The sequence below is a fragment of the Myodes glareolus genome, chromosome 6 (assembly GCF_982192425.1).
Source record: "Myodes glareolus chromosome 6, mMyoGla1.1, whole genome shotgun sequence".
Lineage (NCBI taxonomy): Eukaryota > Metazoa > Chordata > Mammalia > Rodentia > Cricetidae > Myodes > Myodes glareolus.
In genome coordinates, this window is record NC_142031.1 from 34,424,457 (window position 1) to 34,444,177 (window position 19,721).

The 19,721-nt window shown below is 40.5% G+C and overlaps 1 protein-coding gene across 2 annotated transcripts in view; it reads left to right on the forward strand.

The window, feature by feature from the left end:
• Positions 1 to 19,721, forward strand: part of Ctnna2 (catenin alpha 2) — a 1,097,293-nt gene that overhangs the window by 579,698 nt on the left and 497,874 nt on the right. The gene's annotated exons all lie outside the window — the stretch shown is intronic.

Below are 19,721 nucleotides of genomic sequence, written 5' to 3' on the forward strand. Positions count from 1 at the left end.
CTACAATAGGTTATAAACTGACTGGCTCATGAGTTCAGGCTTCTTATTAGCTCTTATCACTTATATTAACCCATTATTCTTATCTATGTTAGCCACATGGCTCGGTACCTTTCTCAGAGGGGCAGGTTAACATCCTGCTTTCTTCGGTGATCTGGGCAGGACTGGGAGGAATGGGCTTCCTACTTCCCAGCATTCTTCTGTTCTCATTGCTCCACCTCTACTTCCTGTCTAGTTTTTCTGCCTATACTTCCTTTTGGCTATTGGCCTATCAGCATTTATCTAAAATATAATTGACAGAATACAGACAATTCTCCTGCACCAACTAGGAGTGAATAATTTAGGGGACATAGCTATTCAAGGAACCAGACTTCTGAAATCAAAAAGACAGGTATGATTCACTACAAGACTTGATTTCCATTGTGAGGAAATATATAGTAAGAGCCACAAAAATTATGGCCTTTCGTACACACTCCTCAAGATAAAAACATGGCTCCAAATACAGCAGCATACTTATCTTTGAAACAGGGGAGCTTTATTCCTTGTTCCTTGCTTCTGTAATCTTAGCAAATTATACCCTGAAAGCCCTGTGTCCAGAATCTATGACCAGTCTTTCCACTTGTGGCTTAGCTTCTTCAAACTCCTCATAGGTTTGGGTGGTTTGTTTTTTATATTATACCTTGAAGTTCCTGGAATTTGGTCAGGGCTTGTGGGCCTGATGTCAGATATGCAGGTACTGCTGCCAGTATGGCCTCTTCTATCACCACCCCAACTCCCTTCCTCCACCTGCTGCTTCCACCAAAATTGTTGTCACCATCTCCACAGTCATTGCTACTTCTGGCACCGCAGCATTGCTCATTGCTGCATGATCCTGCGCATCAGACAAGTGTCCAGAGAGTTGGTCCAGATGGCAATGCAGCCACTCTGTGCTTCTCTCCCTGGAAAATTCCAGGCTACCCATTAAGGGGGACAACTATGAAAGGCAATGAACATTTGATCAAAAGGATCTGGGCATGGCTTGCTGGCTTTCTAGATTGTAGTTTTGCAGGATTAATGAAGACTGCTTGATCCTCAGCATGCCCCTAAACTGCGTAGTCCATGATCTCTTTAAAGAAGACTCCCTACTAAGGCATAATCAAGGCCTGAGGTTCAGCTTCTTAGCATTCTGTTTGTGAATATATGAATGATGTGTCCTTGTGATCCTTTATATCTGTGTATGTGTGTATGAGTTATATGACTTTAACTGGGGACATGTGAACAAATGTCTCTTCATTCCAGGCAAGGAAACAACACTTTAAAAGAAAAATTCACAAGTCACGCAAGATGAACTCACACAACTTAGCGTTATTTGTAGAAGCATGTAGGTAAGAGGTGACCCAAAGGCAGTCTGGGTGACGGCTCACAAAACCGGCACTCCTGAAGCTTCCCACACCACTTTCAGGCAAGTTTTCAGAAAGTCTCCTCTCTCCAACAATTGTTGATTATGTTTATAATTTTGTGGAAGGTCTTGTGAAATATATAACTTGTTGAGTGTGTCCAAATATTGCAGATTTGGTACCTGCATGAGATTTAGGAGGCTCCCTTCTCTATCTAGCAAGGAATATTTTTCAGTTTTGAAGAAACAGATATACAACAGTGTGTGTGTATGTCTGTGTCTGTATGTCTGTGTTTCTGTAGTGTGTTTCTGTGGCGTGGGTGTCTGTGTCTATATCTGTGTTTATGTGTGTGTTTGTAGTGTTTCTCTGTGGTGTGTATGTGTGTGTGTGTGATCTGTGTCTAGATCTGTGGTTTTGGATGTGTTTCTATGTAGTGTGTGTATGTGTGTGAGTATGTATATTTGTCTGTGCTGTGCATGTGTGCACACGTGTTTTTATGTATTTGTGTATTTCTCAAGACTTCAGTAACTTTTCCAGAAAAAAGAGATAATTTTCATTGTAATTACATGAACCCCAAAGCATGTACTCTCTGTCAAGCTGTGGGATTCCATAAATGTTTGATGAAGGAAATAAAAAAAAGACAACTTTCTCATTTAGAGCACTTTTCATTTTTAAAAACGCCAAATCATTAGGAAGAAAACACTTACTATTGTACAGAAAACTACCCAGTCAGCTTATCAAAAGCCACCAAGAATGACAGGGAATTCACAGAAACACCAAGGTTATCATGCCAAATCCTTGCTTTTACGCACTTAACAGAAGACTGACAATGAAAAAAATAAGTTCCACTTGAGACAAATGTAGTTTATTGTTTTCCAAATGTTGGCAAAGTACACAGGAAGCTGTGAAATTTGAATCTAGGCAAGTGAAAAGCTCAGAGTTTTACCCCTTCGATTTTAGAGTTAAGGGATACTTGGACATGGTGTGAGAAATTTGTAATAATAAACCCAAAATAATTTGATTCTCTTTGTTATTTTTGTTCAAACTACTCCTTAACATATCCAGCCCTAATATCTTCTTTTCCAAATAGCGTTTAGAAGTCTCCAGTGACCTACCCTGTGCTTCGAAAACCAAGCTTTTCTTTTTTTTTTTTCATTTTTTATTTTATTTTTATTTTTTATTTTATTTTATTTTATTTTTTTTAGTAAATTTTATTAAATTATAAAAGTTTCCATTTCCGCCCCCCCTCCCAACACCCTCCCACTCCCCCCCTCCTTCCCCTCCGTCCCCCAGGGCAGTCAGGGTTTCCTGCCCTGTGGGAAGCTCCAGCTCCCTCCCCCTCCCTCCAGGTCCAGGAAGGCGAGCGTCCAAACAGACTGGATCCCCAAAATCCAGCATATGCAGAGGAAACAGATCCCAGTGTCATAGTCAATGGCTTTTCAGAAAGACCCCGGGCCAGCCACAGTCAGAGAATCCGGCCAAATTCCGAGAATCTGGCTAGATCATGTCCTCGTTCAGTCCCAGTCCGACTGGCCCTGGTAAATTCTCATCAGATCCGTTCCCTTGTATCAGTGGGTGATAGCATCCCTCGCAGTACTGATTTCGTCTTTCATGTTCCTCCTCCTTCCGCTCCCCCTCCGGACCTCGGGGGGCTCAATCCGTTGCTCCAATGTGGGCCTCCGACTGCATAGCCGTCCTTCGCCAGACGAAGGATCTATGGTGATAAGCAAAATATACATCAGTATGGTCATGGGCCACGGCCGATTCAGGCACCCTCTCCTCTGTCCAGAGAGCAATCTGGGGGATTTCTCCTTGGACCTGGGATCCCATATATAATCAAGTCTCCTGTAAACCCTAAAATGGCTCCCTTAGTTGAAATATATTGTTCCCTGATCCCATATTCATCCTACCTCCCTCCCCCCCATCCCCGGCCACCAAGCTTTCCCCGTTCCTCCCCTACTCCCTTCTCTCTAGCCCTCTCCCCCTCCATCGACCCTCCCACCCCCCCATGCACCCGAGGTTACCTGGGACTCTTGTCTATTTCCTACCTCCTGGTGGATAGCTAAATAATCTTCATCAGGTTCATCTTCTTATTTAGCTTCTCTAGGATCACGAATAATAGGCTCAAAGACCTTTAATTATGGTTAGAATCCACTTATGAGTGAATACATACCGTGTTCCTCTTTTTGGGTCTGGCTTACCTCACTCAGTAAAGCGTTTTCTATTTCCATCCATTTACATGCAAAATTCAAGATGTCATTGTTTTTAACCGCCGAGTAAAACTCTAATGTATATATGTTCCACACCTTTTTTAACCATTCTTCTATTGAGGGGCACCTAGGTTGTTTCCATGTTCTGGCTATTACAAATAGTGCAGCTATGAACATAGTTGAACAAATGCTTTTGTAGTATGTTAGGGAATCTTTAGGGTATATTCCCAAGAGTGGTATTGCTGGGTCCTGAGGGAGGTTGACTCCCAGTTTCCTGAGAAACCGCCACACTGATTTCCACAGTGGCTGCACGAGTTTGCATTCCCACCAACAATGGATGAGTGTTCCCCTCACCCCACATCCTCTCCAGCATAGGCTATCGTTGGTGTTTTTGACTTTAGCTATTCTGACAGGTGTAAGATGGTATCTCAAAGTGGTTTTGATTTGCATTTCCCTGATCGCTAAGGAGGTTGAGCATGACCTTAAGTGTCTTCTGGCCATTTGAAGTTCATCTGTTGTGAATTCTCTGTTAAGTTCAGTACCCCATTTTTTAATTGGGTTAATTAGAGTTTTAGTGCCTAGTTTCTTGAGTTCTTTGTATATTTTGGAGATCAGACCTTTGTCTGATGAGGGGTTGGTGAAGATCTTCTCCCAGTCAGAAGGCAGCCTTTTTGTCCTACTGACAGTGTCCTTTGCTTTACAGAAGCTTCCCAGTTTCAGTAGATCCCATTTATTCATTATTTCTCTTATTGTCTGTGCTGCTGGGGTCCTACTTAGGAAGAGGCCTCCTGTGCCTAAATCTTGTAGACTACTTCCCACTTTCTCTTCTATCAGGTTCAAAGTGGACGGATTAATGTTGATGTCTTTAATCCATTTGGACTTGCAATACGTGTTTCCGTCTTTGGCCTTTTCTACTTGTTTTCTCAGCCCTCTGTTTAGAATTTCCCACAAGGTCTGGGGCTGCATTTGGTGTCTGCTGTTGTGCTGTTATGCCTGGAGCCAGGAAAGGCACCACTTCTGTCTCCTTTCCTCTGCATTTCCACCTGGAGATGTTGATGCCCAAGGCTAATGGTGCTGGGCCTGTCTACCAGAGCCCTCAAGGCTCACTGATATGGCTCTCCTACCAGATATCAACTTTCCTATCCTTCCTTGGTATATGTCCAATGTCCAGCCTACATGCAAAAAAGAACACAGTTACTGTTTCTTCTCCTAGTTTTTAAATTTATCTGTGAACATCACAGTAATCTTTGTCCTGTACATATACAAGGTCAACCAGAAGTAAGTTTATTTGATTCACACTTACTTTCTGTTAATATTCCTATTAATATATATTAATTTATATTATAATCAATATTATTTATTATATAATTATATAATTTATATAAATATATTCTTGCATATAATAATTATATGATTTATGTAATAATTAATATATTTTATACATAATGATAGGTATTGTGACATATTAATACATATACATAACATATTTTGATCCTATTTGTTCCTGCCCTGCCTGACTTGTAATCCTCTGTCTAGCCTCCTCTGTACTGGTTAGTTTTTGTTAACTTAGCACAAACTAGAGCTACCTGGAAATAGGGAACCTCAACTGAAGAACTACTTCTGTTTGACTGGCCTGTGAGCAGGTTCATGAGGCATTTTCTTGATTAATGATTGATGTGAGACTGTCCAGGCCACTGTAACACAATACCACTCCTAGAAAAGTAGTTGTTTGTTTCAACCACTACCCTTAGGGAAAAAAAAAGCAGGCTGAGCAAGCCATGAGAAACCAGCAGTAAATAGCCTTCTTCTATGACCTCTGTTTCTGTTCCTGCCTCCAGGTACCAACCTAACTTCCATTGATGATGGACTGTAAGCTGTAAACTGAAATAAACTCTCCCCTCCTCACTTTATTTTTGGTTAAGGTTGCTTTCCACAATAGTAAAAGCAAACTAAGACAATGGTCCTTAAAGGGAAGCAGGGCTTGTGCCAGGTAATGGCCTAGTTGGGAAGGAAGGAACCCTCTGGTTCTTCCTGGGAAGGGTGCTGTCCTGTTTCTTCTCTGTATGGGACTGAGCTTCTACTTCAGTTTCCTCTTCCTCCTTACTGCTTCCTTTCTCCACACTTCCATTCCTATAAAAGAACTAATTAGCATACCACATGCCCTCATAATGAAGCATCACACCAAATGTAGCATTAGAAATATGGAGAAGGGTATGGCTAATCTTGTAAAAATCAGCAGCAGCTTCTACTTCAGAAGGGAAGACTTAACGTGTGGAAGAGTCTGAAATGTGAGTAGCATTGATGACAGAAATGCGCAGTTGTATAACTTCAAGCACATTCCATGGTGCTTTCTGAAATAGGAGAGTGCATGAATTCCCATCACCCATCTCTGCAGTCTTGGACCAGTTGCCTACCCTCTCCTGATCTTACTTTGCTCTTCTGAAATATAGAAAAGATACTAGCATGTCCCTCATAGGATTGTTACAAAATCTTAATGATGAAAACTTTGAATGCCCCTGACCACAGCATTGATCTAAGTGTCTATTAATGACTCTAAGATTTGCTCTTGTTATTTGCCTGCTGCTACATATGTGAAGCTCAGCAGTATGTTAGGTTTAATGTTTTTTTCCTGAATAACGCACTTGGCCTTTTGTTTGTTAAGTGCTTTTCCCCACCAATAAGGCTATGGAATGGTTTCTCAGGACACCCCTGCTATTGGAGCAGTGAATCACCCATTGTCTTAATGCTCTGCCTAGGAGAATGAGGCTGTCTTCTGAAGACCAGCTGCTGAAAGGAAGCTAGCTTGTCATCTGTGACACTCGGAAAATCTTGTTCTAAGAAGAAACTGAGGTAGAAGAAATATGTTGAGCCCTGAGCATGATTAGGAAGGGAAGGGTGCCTTACAATGTTGAGGGAAAGAAATTCATGTTCTATGAAAATCTTCTGGTCACATAAATTATGTTAGACTTCCATAGTCTTGGCTACTTGCTAAGATCAAATTATGTTGAGAAACTAATTAGCATCCAATCCCTGTGGCATAATACCAGAAAGAGTCTTATCTGTCCCCTGACCCCTCCTGAGAGGTTACTTTAGGGGATGGACCATCACCTGCCTATATCTCTTGGCTCTCTAGGTGATTGGGTGTTTCACTCTTAATAATAATCATTCTAAAGTTGAGGTTTCAGGATCTGTTGGCCCCTGAGAACTTTTTAAATGTAAGTTTTATCTACAAATTTATCTATAAGTATTAAGACTCAGATTAAAAATTAAAAAAATACAACACAAAATAGATATCAATTCCACCATGTATGATGGTTCTCACCTTGAATCTCAACCAGAGTAAGCCAAGACAGGAAAACTGGTAATTAGTTCAAGGTCAGGTTGGGTTACATGGAAAAGGACAAAAAATGAAAAAAGAAATCAAACAAGCATAACTAGTGCATTTAAAATTAAAGATCTACCTATTTCATGACATATAAGTAACACCTTTTGAAGACAGCCATAGTCTACAAAGCAAAATAAATAGTGAAAGCAGTAGCTTTGTTTCATATCACCACAAACCTTTTCAATAGGACTTTATAAAGGACAGCTTTACTCCCATATCTTGCAGTCAGTCTGTTGTAAAATACTGATTTTTAGATATGTAGATAGAAAAAAAGACCCCTAAAACTGCCAGCCTTTTAATACCCCAGGACAGAAGGAAGATCTGTTGGTTTTGACTATAATCCATGGCTTAGAATTCACTGCGTGGAGGAAAGCACCTTCAATTGAGGTTGGGAAGCACAGGAAAACACATGGAAGATTTGATGAGAACCACTGTTTGAGTCACAAAATTATATGCTTGATCTGATTTGCCGATGCCTTCTCCCTGAGAATTGATTACAGATGATTCCCTACACTTTGAGGATGTTTCTGGTGGTTGGAATCTGGTCACATTCTTGGCCTCTTATTCAAGAATGAAGTCAAAGTTCACACAGATTGTCAAGTATCCAGGAAGCTTTATTCAAAGCCAAGTGATAGAACAGGTCAGATCCACTGCCGAGATTGACAGTAGGACTCAGCACCCAGGGTATTCAAGGCTGTAACCTGGGGCCCATTTTATGGGGTTTAAAAGAGAAGGGGATGCTTATCAAATGGCATAGATTAGGTCATTCTCTGTTTTCACTTGTAGATTAAGTAATAAGGCATGGAAGTAAAAGCCAATGGAACTTAGTTCAGGAAATGATGTTGAGAAACATGAAGCAAACTAGCAAGGCTCAAGGACCCTCATTTGCCAGCATGTGTTATTTTGTGTGTTTATGTCCCTTAGCATTTGCTGCTGTGTCTTCCTGGGCTCGTGTTATTTTTAAATATGAAACAGTACTAATATTTTCTGTTTGCTCAGTTCCAAATCCATGGTTTATTACTTGTTCTATTCACATTTAGTGTTTCTTAGCAGTGATTCTTGGTTATAGACTAGAAATGCCTTGCTTTTGACTTCTGGAACATTCCACATTTGTGTCTGCCTGGGAGCTTCTCCACCTGTCGCCTTCCATCGTGTGCTCTAGGCAACTGCATCCAAAGTGTGGCTGTGAGCAGCAATGACTTCATTTCTTATCAGTGCAGATTCTAATTCAGTGGGTCTGCAGTGAGACTGAAATTCTATATCTAACCTGTTGTGGGAAGAATCTCATTCACAGTATCTTCACAAAGAAAAGAAAAGTAAAGAAAGAGAGAGAGGAAAAAAGACAGGCAGAAAGATAGACCAGACGTTGGGATAAACCTATTCAAGGAAATGAAATATCTTTACAATAAAAGCATTAAAACATGGAGGAATGAAACTAAGGAAGATACTAGAATGTGAAAAGACCTTCCATGCTCATAAATCAGAAGAATTAATCTTGTAAAAATGGCTATCCTACCAAAAGCAGTGTGCAGATTCAAGGCAATTCCAATAAAAAATTCCAGCTCCATTCTTCACAGTAATAGAAAAAGCCACCTTAAAATTCATATGGAAACAGAAATGACCTCAGATATGCAGAGTCATTCTGAGCTACTCATATTGAGACTGTACTGAATTGTAATACTCTAAGCTTAATCCCAACACATGTCCTCTGGAGGAGCTGTTCCTCTCCAAGGTTTATCTCTTATTCCAGAAAAGCCATTAACTATCCTTCATCTTACAGAACTTTGTTTGCTCTCATACCTTAAGATATCCATCAGCTCTTCAGGACATAAATATGATACTTTCAGATTTTTCTGGTAGCTGCCCAGAACTGGAAATAATGACTGTACTTTTCTACACTGTAGTAGCTTTAGACATAGTGTACTTTCTTAGTTGGTTTTATTTACTTTTAAATAACCCAATATGTTGGAGAGTCAGTCTTTGTTTGCTTTGAAGTTGGTAATGTCCTATGTGTTTTGGCTGATCTCCATATGCCTGTCTAGGTTTCCAGGGGTAATACAAAAACCCAACCCTCATGTCATAAATAGAGCTGGAGAAGTTAAGAAGTAGACAAGACCCTCTCTACTTAAAGTGGCTGGGTTTCATTCTTTATAATTTGCAGTGGCTGTTTTTCGGGTTGCCATGTCAGGGCAAGAGAAGATAGATATCTGTTTCACATGTGTTTCTGAGGATGAGTTTATGTGCCACTGCCTAGATGTGGTCCTGTTGACCACACCCTGTGATGATAGTAGCCTTCTTGCCTTACAAATTAGAGAGCTTGGGAACTGCAGAGTCCTTCCAATTTCCAGCTCAAAAAAATTGAATTTGAGCAATATCTTTTTTCCTTCTTCAGAATGAGGAACATAAGAGCAGGGAAAAGAGCTTTAGAATTTGTCCTCTTCTAGGTGTCTTCTGCCCTCGGCTCCAGAGGAAGTTCAGGCGAGGTAGAATCCTAGCTTAACATTCATGAAAAGAGAATGAGCATGCCCATGCATGTCCCCTTCCATTTTTGGTTTCAGATTCTCCCAGTCTTTCAGGGCTATCCTCTTGGCTTCAGGGACCACCAGTTCTCCATCACAGAAGATGAATAAATCATAGAACTGTTTTCAGTGAAGGTTACAGTGTGTTTCCACTTTTCTGACTATTCAGTTATTAGACTTAGCAGAAAGGGAGATGGGGCATTGCTAGTGTGTGAGAGTTTTCTTCCTAATTCTCAGCAAGCCCTGGAGGAAGGGAACAGCCCTCATATCCCCATAAGCTCAAAGACTTCAGCTATGAGAGTTCTTTTATCCTCAGCACTGGACCTCAATCATTTTGTGAAGAAAGTTTGAAGCTCACCAGGTATTAACTATGCCTGATAGTGTACCAGATGTGATCATTAGTCAAGTGGGGTTTGGTGACCTTATTATTTTTTTTATTTAGTTATTCAAACTATCAAGGGACTTAGATAAATGAAGGGTTCCTATTTTCTCATCTGATGCTATGTATACTACCTGAATTAGGCCAAGAGAAAGGAGTTATTTTAATTTATGAGCACCTGCTGTGACTGGGAATGTTTGTTGCAACAAAATCAGAAAGCAGATTTTAAAAGTTGTGGGGTGTCTCTGACATTCAGTATTAACAAGTTTGTGCTCACAGATGTAGACTTACAATTTCCTGAGTCTTTACACCTCTGTATTTCAGCTGTCCAAGGTGGTGAGTAGAGGAGGATGTACACAAACTTGCCCCAGCTTGGGCAGCACACCCCAACCAGAAAGCAAACATGGAGCCAGGCCAAGTTCTCTCTTGTCTGATGCAATTTCAGCTCTCCTATCAGCCTTTTGTAAAACTATTTTTACACTTCGTGGCACTCTGAGTCTCTTATAAAAGTATAACTAATATAAAATTGACCCATCAATCAATTAGATAAAAAGCAGCTTCACTATTTTACTTTGAAGCAGTCCACCTCTTCCCTGCACAGACATCTCTTCACTGTGAGGGTTTAAAATGCAGGTGTCAAAAAATAGCCCCTTGCTGCACTGGGAGGATGACTTGCCTTCAGAATACTTCCTGCTCTTCCAGTGGATCCAAGTTTAATCCCTAGCAACCACCATAATGGGGAGCTTGCAACCTTGAACTCCAAATCCAAGGAATGTGATGCCCTGTTCTGGCTTCCATCAATATCCACATGCACATGGAACACACACAAACACGCACACACAAAATAAAAATATCTTTTTTTTTTAAAGAAACAGCCCCTTCAACCTAGGTGAGTATTGATCCTGATCTCTCTCCTCTGCTACTCGGTGAGTCTTCTGGATAAGAGGATTTCTTCAAACTTGACTCAAGTGCATCCCCCAAATGATTTTCCAATACCTCACTAGCACCTAGCTTTTGAAATATATTTATTTATTTTGTGTGTGAATGTAATCATTGGATATATTCTTTTTTATTGTTTTCATTGAGCTATATATTTGTTTCACTCCCCTCCCTCTCCCCACCAGTTTCTACCCTCCCTCTCACTGCCACCAGCTTCTACCCTCTCCCATGTAGGTGAATGCAATAAAGCAGTCCCACACAAGCTCAGAATTGAGTATAATAAAGGGTTCTTTGTTTAAGGGTAAACTCACAGATCAATAGTCCTCTGCAGGAGAGAGGAACAGGAATCAAATCCAGCAGCCAAAAAAGAGAGAAAGAACAAGCATTTATAGTACCAGAGACCATGTCCAAGTGTGCTGGTATCTTAAAGGCTGTTGGCTGAGGAAGTGCGCACAGCACTCCTATGATCCTCATGCTCCCTATTTACTCAGGAGATCTTGTCTTTTTCTACTTCCCATGAACATTGCATCTATATATGTCTCTCTTAGGGCCTTCTTTGTTTAGATTCTCTGGGCTTGTGAATTGTAAGCTGATCTTCCTTTATTTTATATCTCAAAGCCACTGATGACTAAGTGCATATTATATTTGTCTCTCTGAGTCTGGATTACCTCACTCAGTGTGGTGTTTTCTGGATCCATCCATTTGCCTGTAAATTTCAAGATGGCATTTTTTCCCACTGTGTAGTACTCCATTGTGCAAATGTACCACATTTTCTTTATCCATTCTTTGATCAAGGGACATTTAGGTTGTTTCCAGGTTCTGGGAATTACAAATAATGCTGATATGAACATAGTTGAGCACATGTCCTTGTGGATTGATTGAACATTTTTTGGCTATATACCCAGAAGTGGTATGGTTGGATCTTGAGGAAGGTTGTTTCCTAATTTTCTGAGAAATCACCATACTGCTTTCCAAAGCAGCTGTTCCAGTTTTCACTCCCACCAGCAATGGGGGAGTGCTTTCTTTACCCCACATCCTCTCCAGTTTAGACTGTCTTCAGCATTTTTGATCTTGGCAATTCTGACAGGTGTAAGGTGGAATCTCAGAGTTGTTTTGATTTGTATTTCTCTGATGGCTAAGGATGCTGAGTATTTCCTTAAGTGTCTTTCAGCCATTTTAGACCCATTCTGTTAAGAGTTCTCTGTTTAAGTCTGTACTCCATTTTTTTAATTGCATTATTTGTTCTTTTGATGATCAGTTTCTTGAGGTCTTTGTATATTTTGGAGATCAGCCCTCTGTTTGACATGGGATTGGTGAAGACTTTTTTCCCATTTTGTAGGCTGCCGTTTTGTTTTATTGACTGTGTCCTTTGCTTTATAAAAGTTTCTCAGTATATTTTGGAGATCAAGGGGATATAAATCACTGCATGTATTTGTGTGTGTGTGTGTGTGTGTGTGTGTGTCTGTGTGTATCCACATACATGAAAACAAGCAGTTGCTCCCATAGGTTCCTGGAGCTGGAGTTGCAAGCAGATATGACTTGCATGCTGTGGAAAACCAAACTTGGGCCCTCTGTAAGAGCAGAAAGCATTTTAAACTTCTAAGCCCTTTCTCTTGTCCTTCATACACTAACTTCTAAAAAAGAATTGAGATAATCTTTATATGCATTTCAGGTACAAAAATAACATAAAACTATAATATAATACCTCAAGCAAGATATTGTTGCTGTTCAAGTCAAGATGAGGAATTTTAGTCAGGGCAAATGGCAGTCATTGTGCTCTCAGGTCACCAAATTGGCATTCTTCCTTGTGGAATCAAGGTCCTAACATCCTCTTTTCTTTCTGATACCATCCTGATCTGGGGCTTTGTGATACCATCCTCACTGCAATCAGCCTCACAAGATGGAAGTCTCTATTACCTTCTTAGTCATTGCTGGCCTACAGGAGGATGAAAACACAATTATTATAACATTTTCCCTTATGGTAATTAGAATCCAAAAAATGCCTCTGTCCTAGGAGGCTTTCTTTTTTCTGATCTATTGAGAAAACAAGTTTTGGTTTTATGATCCTGTGGTATAATAATAAATATGCATTTGATCTTTATCCATAGTCCATTGCAGGGAGCTTCTAAACGTCTTGAGTTTTACTGATGAGTGTGAGAGGAGGAGGCATATTTTGTTATTCATAAGAAACTCCCTCTTTTCCTCAAGCACATCCAAGTTTATGCTAATAATCCCTCTTATAGTAGCAATCTGGTTGCCAGGGAAACCAAACTTGTGATTAGAAGGCTGGAACTCTCAGTAACAAATCCTAGCTTTGCTGGAGAAGGGGACGGTAGATTAACACAATCTATGATGGCCAAATATTAAATCAGCCATGTGTGTTCTGTGAGTTACCCATAGCCAAGCAAAGGAATGGGACTTGAGAATGTCTAGATGTAAGAACAGATGGAAGTATGAAAAAGGTTGAAATGAGGAACATTGGAGTCTCTGGCAGTTAAAGAAGCTTGCTTGGTAGCTTCAAGTGGCGTAACTGAGGGGTTAGGCTATCAGAAGCTCATAGGCACACAAGGTGGCTCTAAATTTTTGCCTTATGAGTTTGAAGAATTAATTCTATAGACCATGGGAAAGGTACATGCTTAGAAAGCTTATTGTAGGTTTATAGGCTGGGAGCTTAAGAGAAATAAATAAATGGAAGCTCCAATGTAGGAGTGAGTCCCAGAAATAGGATGCTATTGAGTTGCTATTTGGGTGACTTTTGTAGGAGTTGTGACAGAGAGTGAAATGGAGCAGGGGAGGGTAGACTGGTAAGTCCGGTTGCTTCACCAGCAAGGTGTCCATTTACCTCTCCGTCTAACGCAGCTAGACTAGAGTTTTATGGCTCCTTCACATATCAGCTCTAGGCAGCTGGATAACGAGCTAATAAGAAACCAGACCAGGAACTGGAGGCCCCCAAACACTGCGAAAATTTCTATCTCTGGCTTGGGCAGAACTAACATTCCAGTTTCTGGCTAGGAACAAGAACCCAGGTGCCTGTCTTTAAACTGCTAGGTAAGTTTCTGTCTCCTGATCTCATTAGGATGATAGCCTTAGAGAAACCCCACCTTGCCCAGAAGTCCTATTCTTTAGCCCCTCTAGATCTTTTATTTAGCCGTTTTGAGTTGGAGCCTTATCAAATGTCTTTCCCGGGAGAGATGTGAACAAACAAACCTCGAGCTACTCCATTCAGGATATTGATGACAACGCAAAGAAGTCAAGGATTACACCTTTGGCTTAGAGAACTAGCGAGTCTACTGGGGCTACTCACAGGAGCTTGACTGAGGGGTTGCTTACAGGAGTGTGGGTGGTTCATTATGAATTTACATTATCGACCATTCAGTGCATCTCAGCACCCACTCTCTGAGCTCATTTTATGAAAAATAGAAACAAAAATAGTGAGATGTGGAATGTATAGTCGTTCACTAGAACACTGTCAAACATGGCATTATTGGTCAACCAGGGACTACAGTCAGAGAATATTGCATCTCCCTTTCCCTGAAGCTACCAGTTACCAATAGCTCCTCTTCTAGGAGTGGAACTTTGTGTTCAACTCCCCTCTCTATGCTGTTTTGTTGTGTGGCTTGGGCTTGCATAGGTTTGTGCATGTTGTCATAAATACCGTGAGTTCATCTGTGCAGCTGCATCCAGGAGATGCTGTTTCCTTGTTGTTCTACTGTCTCTGACTCTTACATGCTTTCTGTCCTCTCTTCCGCGATGATCCTTATACTTTTGGAGGGGGGAATCCAAGATATTATAAGATATCTATAATCTCATTCCTGTCACCCACTTGTCCTAACCCGACAGGATTCAGTTTTCAAATAGTGCATCATGCCCTCCTCTTGTGGTGACTGAGCATTTTCTGCCCTGGTGTGCTTTCATATATAGTCATAGAAGAGAGTCCAACATCCGTGGGTTTAGGCAAGAACTGGACATGATTTCTAGGCCTGGCTTCGCCACATGTCACTTGTGTGACTCTATGTAACACTCTTGGTTTTGCCAAGTTTGGGCTTCATTATCTGTTAGTCATTTTTAGCAATTCCTACTCTGTATTATATCCCAGAAGACTCAAGGAGGAGATGAGGAAACATGCAAAGGCACCTGGCACAGGGCCCAGAGAGAGCAAGAACTCAGGAAATAATTGCTTCCCTTTCTCAAGTGAAGCCAATTCATTTGAAAATAACAGCTCTCCTTTACCCCCTCATTTACATTCTCTGTACTAAATAACTAAATGGTTTCCATTTTTCTATCTTGCAATGAGTTTCCAGCTCTGTCTAGGTCTACCCAACTCCCATTCTCTGTTTCTGTCTCTTTCTGTGAATAGGGGAAGGTTCTTTGGCAGGGGGTGTTTGTATGTGTGCATATACGCTACAATGTCCGACTTTATTTGGGGTCTGAGGATTTGAACTCAGTTTCTTAGGCTTACTTGAAGGGTAATAGCTTTACTCTCTGAGCCATCCCCTCCTCCCACTTTGTTATTTCTAGGAGGGGAAAGCCATTCAGATTCTTTTTCTTTTGCCTTGCTGCTATCTCTTCTTCCCCACCTAACTACCATCTAGTCTATTTATTTTTGGAATGAAAATGGTATTTAGAGACTATAAACCCCATGGTGTGCAGACAGGTAGGGAGAGGGGTTATGGCTAGGCAAAAAAGGTAGTAAATTTCTAAAATGATGGGTTTCTTAACCCACTCCCCTCACTTGAAACAAAAACCTGACAGCTTCAAATAAAGAGTTTGCTGGCTTTGACTCCGCCAGCAGAGACCTACATCTGATGGGCTGGTCTACAAAATCCAGACTTGGGTCAGGACACTTTACACAATCAGCAATCCGATCTTTCTTCAAATTGACAAATCCTGAATTAGGGGGAACAAAACTCTTCAGAGGCTCTAAAATTCCAGTCATAGTGAAGACACTGGAATTTTTGACTTTCTGAGGCCTTCCTCTGATTTGAAGATTGTTTTATTTTTCTCTATATGTCTGCTACATAGGTGTGTTTCTTCACCCCAATAAACACTTCCTTCAACAGCTGATCCTGTCTGTCGAGTTTGAGATTTATCCATTGCCACCTGTTATATTCCATATTTTTCCCGCTTAGCAGAGAAAATGAATCTAATCAAGATGCCTAGATTATATTACTTGGACTGATTTATGGGTATAACTTGGTCATTAGTATCACTAGGTATGTGCTGGTAAATTGAGTCAGGGTTCATTCCAGTGTAGTGGAGTTAAATATGCCCTATTACATCATATGTTAATGTTTCTCAGTAAAACTCTAAGACCCTGTTTAATATTTTGTCTTATGTATAAAAAGGTTACATATAGTAAGAGCTTGGTAAATGCTTTTCAGATGAAAGATTAAGTAAATGACAACTTTGTAAACAAAAGGTAAAGCCCTGTGTTTGTCATTGGCGTGCTCTATGTCCATTAACATGCATGCCATATGTGTATTTGTAGATTATATGAACTGAATAAACAAATGGGTGAATGGGAAAGAAATTCCAGTGCGGTAGATGGGATTTAAAAAAGAGGCCTCTTCTTATTCAAATCTACATAAATACATTCTGATTATTCTCTCTATGGAAAGACTCCAGCTATTCTGTCTGTAAACTTTGCTATATATAAGGTTAGCCAGTGGCATCTGCTTAAACAGGAGACGGTGTTTAATCACCTTAGATGCTCTTGCTACTATGGGTTCTTGAGGTTTGTTCCACATTCAATGGATAGATTAGCACAAGGCATGACGGTGTACACAAGCATTCTTTGACTTCAGGGGCAGCTTCACTCCACACTGCCCTGTGCTCTAGTCCTTGCCTTATATTCCAACGTTATGAAAAGCTCTTAAGGGCTGACCTCTTAGAAACAGTTTCAAGCCGATTGAAGTCTTTAGTCTAGCCTGCTGGGACTATACTCAGGTATAAGGTATACAGGACACAAGGGTTGTGCCAAGTGTTTAGAGTAAGGGATTTTTAAAGGAAAAAACCACATCCTGTTTTCTCACTCAGCAGCTGCAGGGGGGAGGTTTTTACACCAAACAGTTTAACAGAAGCCACAAAAAGTTATTGGGACATCTTGACCTCAGGTTCCTAGAATACAATTGGGTAATTTTCCATGAAATTCTCTCTCAATGAGATAAAATTCTAATTAAACTTAAAGTGGCCTCAGCAAAAGTACAATATGGAGGAACCTCTGCACCTTCTTGCGACATCACATCAGTAAAGCCAGTACAAGTTAAGTACATAGTTAAATTGGTTCAACAGACCCAGCCTACTGCATCCTCCTGAATTGTACTCACATATATCATCAGTTATATACCTTCAAGTTCTCGTTGCTAACCAGACACTGAGGCTTCTTATTACCACTCATATTGCTAGAAAATGTGTTACTGTATACAGCTAGTCTGGGATATATGAAGAAATCTAAAACTAGAGTACGGTTTCTGTAAATGCTTATCTCTTTCATACCATGATCATAGTCAAAAAAAGAAAAAACCCTGAAACTTAGAACCATATTAAATCAAAGAGTGTTTACTAGTTCTTTAAAAATATATTAGTGTTATTTCAAATTCACCTCATTCACCTGTATTTGTTTGCTTTTCTGATGAGCTGACCTTTACTTTAGTGTTTCAGCCCAGGCGTATACATGGAAATATTTGAGTTCTAAATGAAGACAAGTGCATGTACATTTGCTTAATGGCTGTGAGGAACTCTCTGGCCTCAACCAAGGGTAAAAATGCTGAACTTTTGGAGTTTGTGTGACCCCTTATCTCTGCCAGATTGTATAAACATCATATCAAAGCTGACAATACCACAACTTAGAATTGGAAATGAACACAGGGTTCAAAAAAAAATTAAGCATTGGTATAAGAGTTTCAAGAGAGTGTTCCTAGGCCCTAAAATCTTCCTCGAAGAAGGGGGGTGACAAAGTGTGGTGTCAGCGTCTCAGACATTGGGAGTTAGGTAGAAGGCCTACAGCAGACTCATTTATTTAACAATGTGGGGAAACTTAAGACTTACCACCAAGCCCAGGCATTCCAATCCATTGACATTGCGGTGGTCGCCCCTCACTGGCTAGGTGCGATCAGGAATTGACAGTACCAGGCAGACTCCAGGTAGGCTCCTCTCATCCTGGTAGGCCTTAACTTCCTACAGGGGGTCATATTCGTCAAGATATGCATTTAAGATGCTGTAGTGCAGAAATCCCATATTATCCAAACTTAGTATTTATTCAAGAACAGAGAGACCTGTACTGTCAAAGGATCTTCCCCCTAGGTTACGGTACACCTACCCCTTGACTCGTTCTCATGTGTTCCACAGCTACTGCTCTTGCTTTAGACTGGCAGGTGCAATAATTGGGAAAAGGATGCTTAGGGCAAGCTTTTCCTCTAGGGACAGGACCTGATAATTTTCCACACATGTATGTTGTTGCTCAAAACCTCGTTATATGACCACATTTAGGTTTGGAGAGACCTGCGGAACAATCAACATTTTTTTCAAGATCATTTGCTTTGGTAACATTCATGAACAGATAAAAAAAGTCAAGCTTTCATAATCTCGTATGTATGAGATAAGTTAACATTCTTTTTTATTTTTATTGAGCTTTATGAATTATAGTAGAACACTGGTTATGATCAATAAGGGAGAATAAGAGGGGACGCTAAGAGAGAATATAACTTGTAAAGTGGATAAAAGAAACGCATAAACATTTAAAATCCTGATACAGGCCATAGAGATGGCCCAGTGGTTAAAAACATGTACTATCCTCACAGAATACCCAAGTTCAATTCTCAGCATCTATGCTGGTCAGCTCACAACCATATATAACTCCAGCTCCAAGGGCTCTGATGTCCTGGTTTTTCTGGATATCTGCATACACACTTGGACATACTTCCGCATAGTAACACACATACCCATAATTAAAAGTAAAATAAATCTTTAAAATAACAAAAGAGGCTGTTGTAGCAGGATGATGACTCACAGAGACATCCTGGGAAGCTCTCTCAGGTTTACAGCAGCTACCCAAGGGCTCATGATGTCACAGCTTCTTTTTACTGCTTTAGCCAAAGAAAATTAACTACGCATATGTTTTTTCTCTCACACATATCATTTCTGTTTCTCTCAATGTACCCTCTTAGATGGGTGGGTTTCCTTGCTCCTCATTTTTCTCAAAAACAAGAAGAATTCCTCCTCTACTGCCACCTAGGAAGCTATTTATTGTTTTGAGTAATATCACATTGGTCCTGGGTCATTGCCCAGAAGACGTCTTCAGCTCCTCCTCTAGGAAGGAGACTAGATATGTACTTATATGTCTCTTATATACTAAGACTTTACTTCTGAACGTGTTAGTCAAAGACTAACAGTGTCTGTATTATATGAGAGTTGATGGGAATTTTGAATATCAGTCCATAGCTCAGAAGCACAATGTGCATTTCCCAGAACTTCCATAACAAAGTAGCACAGGCCAGGTGGCTTGGACAACAGAAATGTCTTGTCTTATGTTCTGGAGGCTAGATGCCTAAAATCAAAGTGTTATTTGGCATAAAGGTGCCTCTGTTGTCTGAATGGAGCTGAGACCCTGAGGTGGTGAATGTGTAGTGTTCACACCCTGTGCTATGTATGAATCTATAAAAGGTAGGGGGAAAAAGAGATCCAGAAGGTCACCAGAACCAACACCAAAGACACCTCCTTTTGAGAGCCCCTCCTTCACCCTCTACAGACATAATTCAGCAGCATGCCTGTTACAAATAAGTGCTGAAGTAGCAATCCACTATGGCACAGGAAGTAACAGAGAATATATTGTGTGGCTGGGAGGCAATGATAATTGGCATAGGTACTGTGCAGATAATGTGTTTCAATCAATACTAGTATCTTTTTCAAAAAACAAGA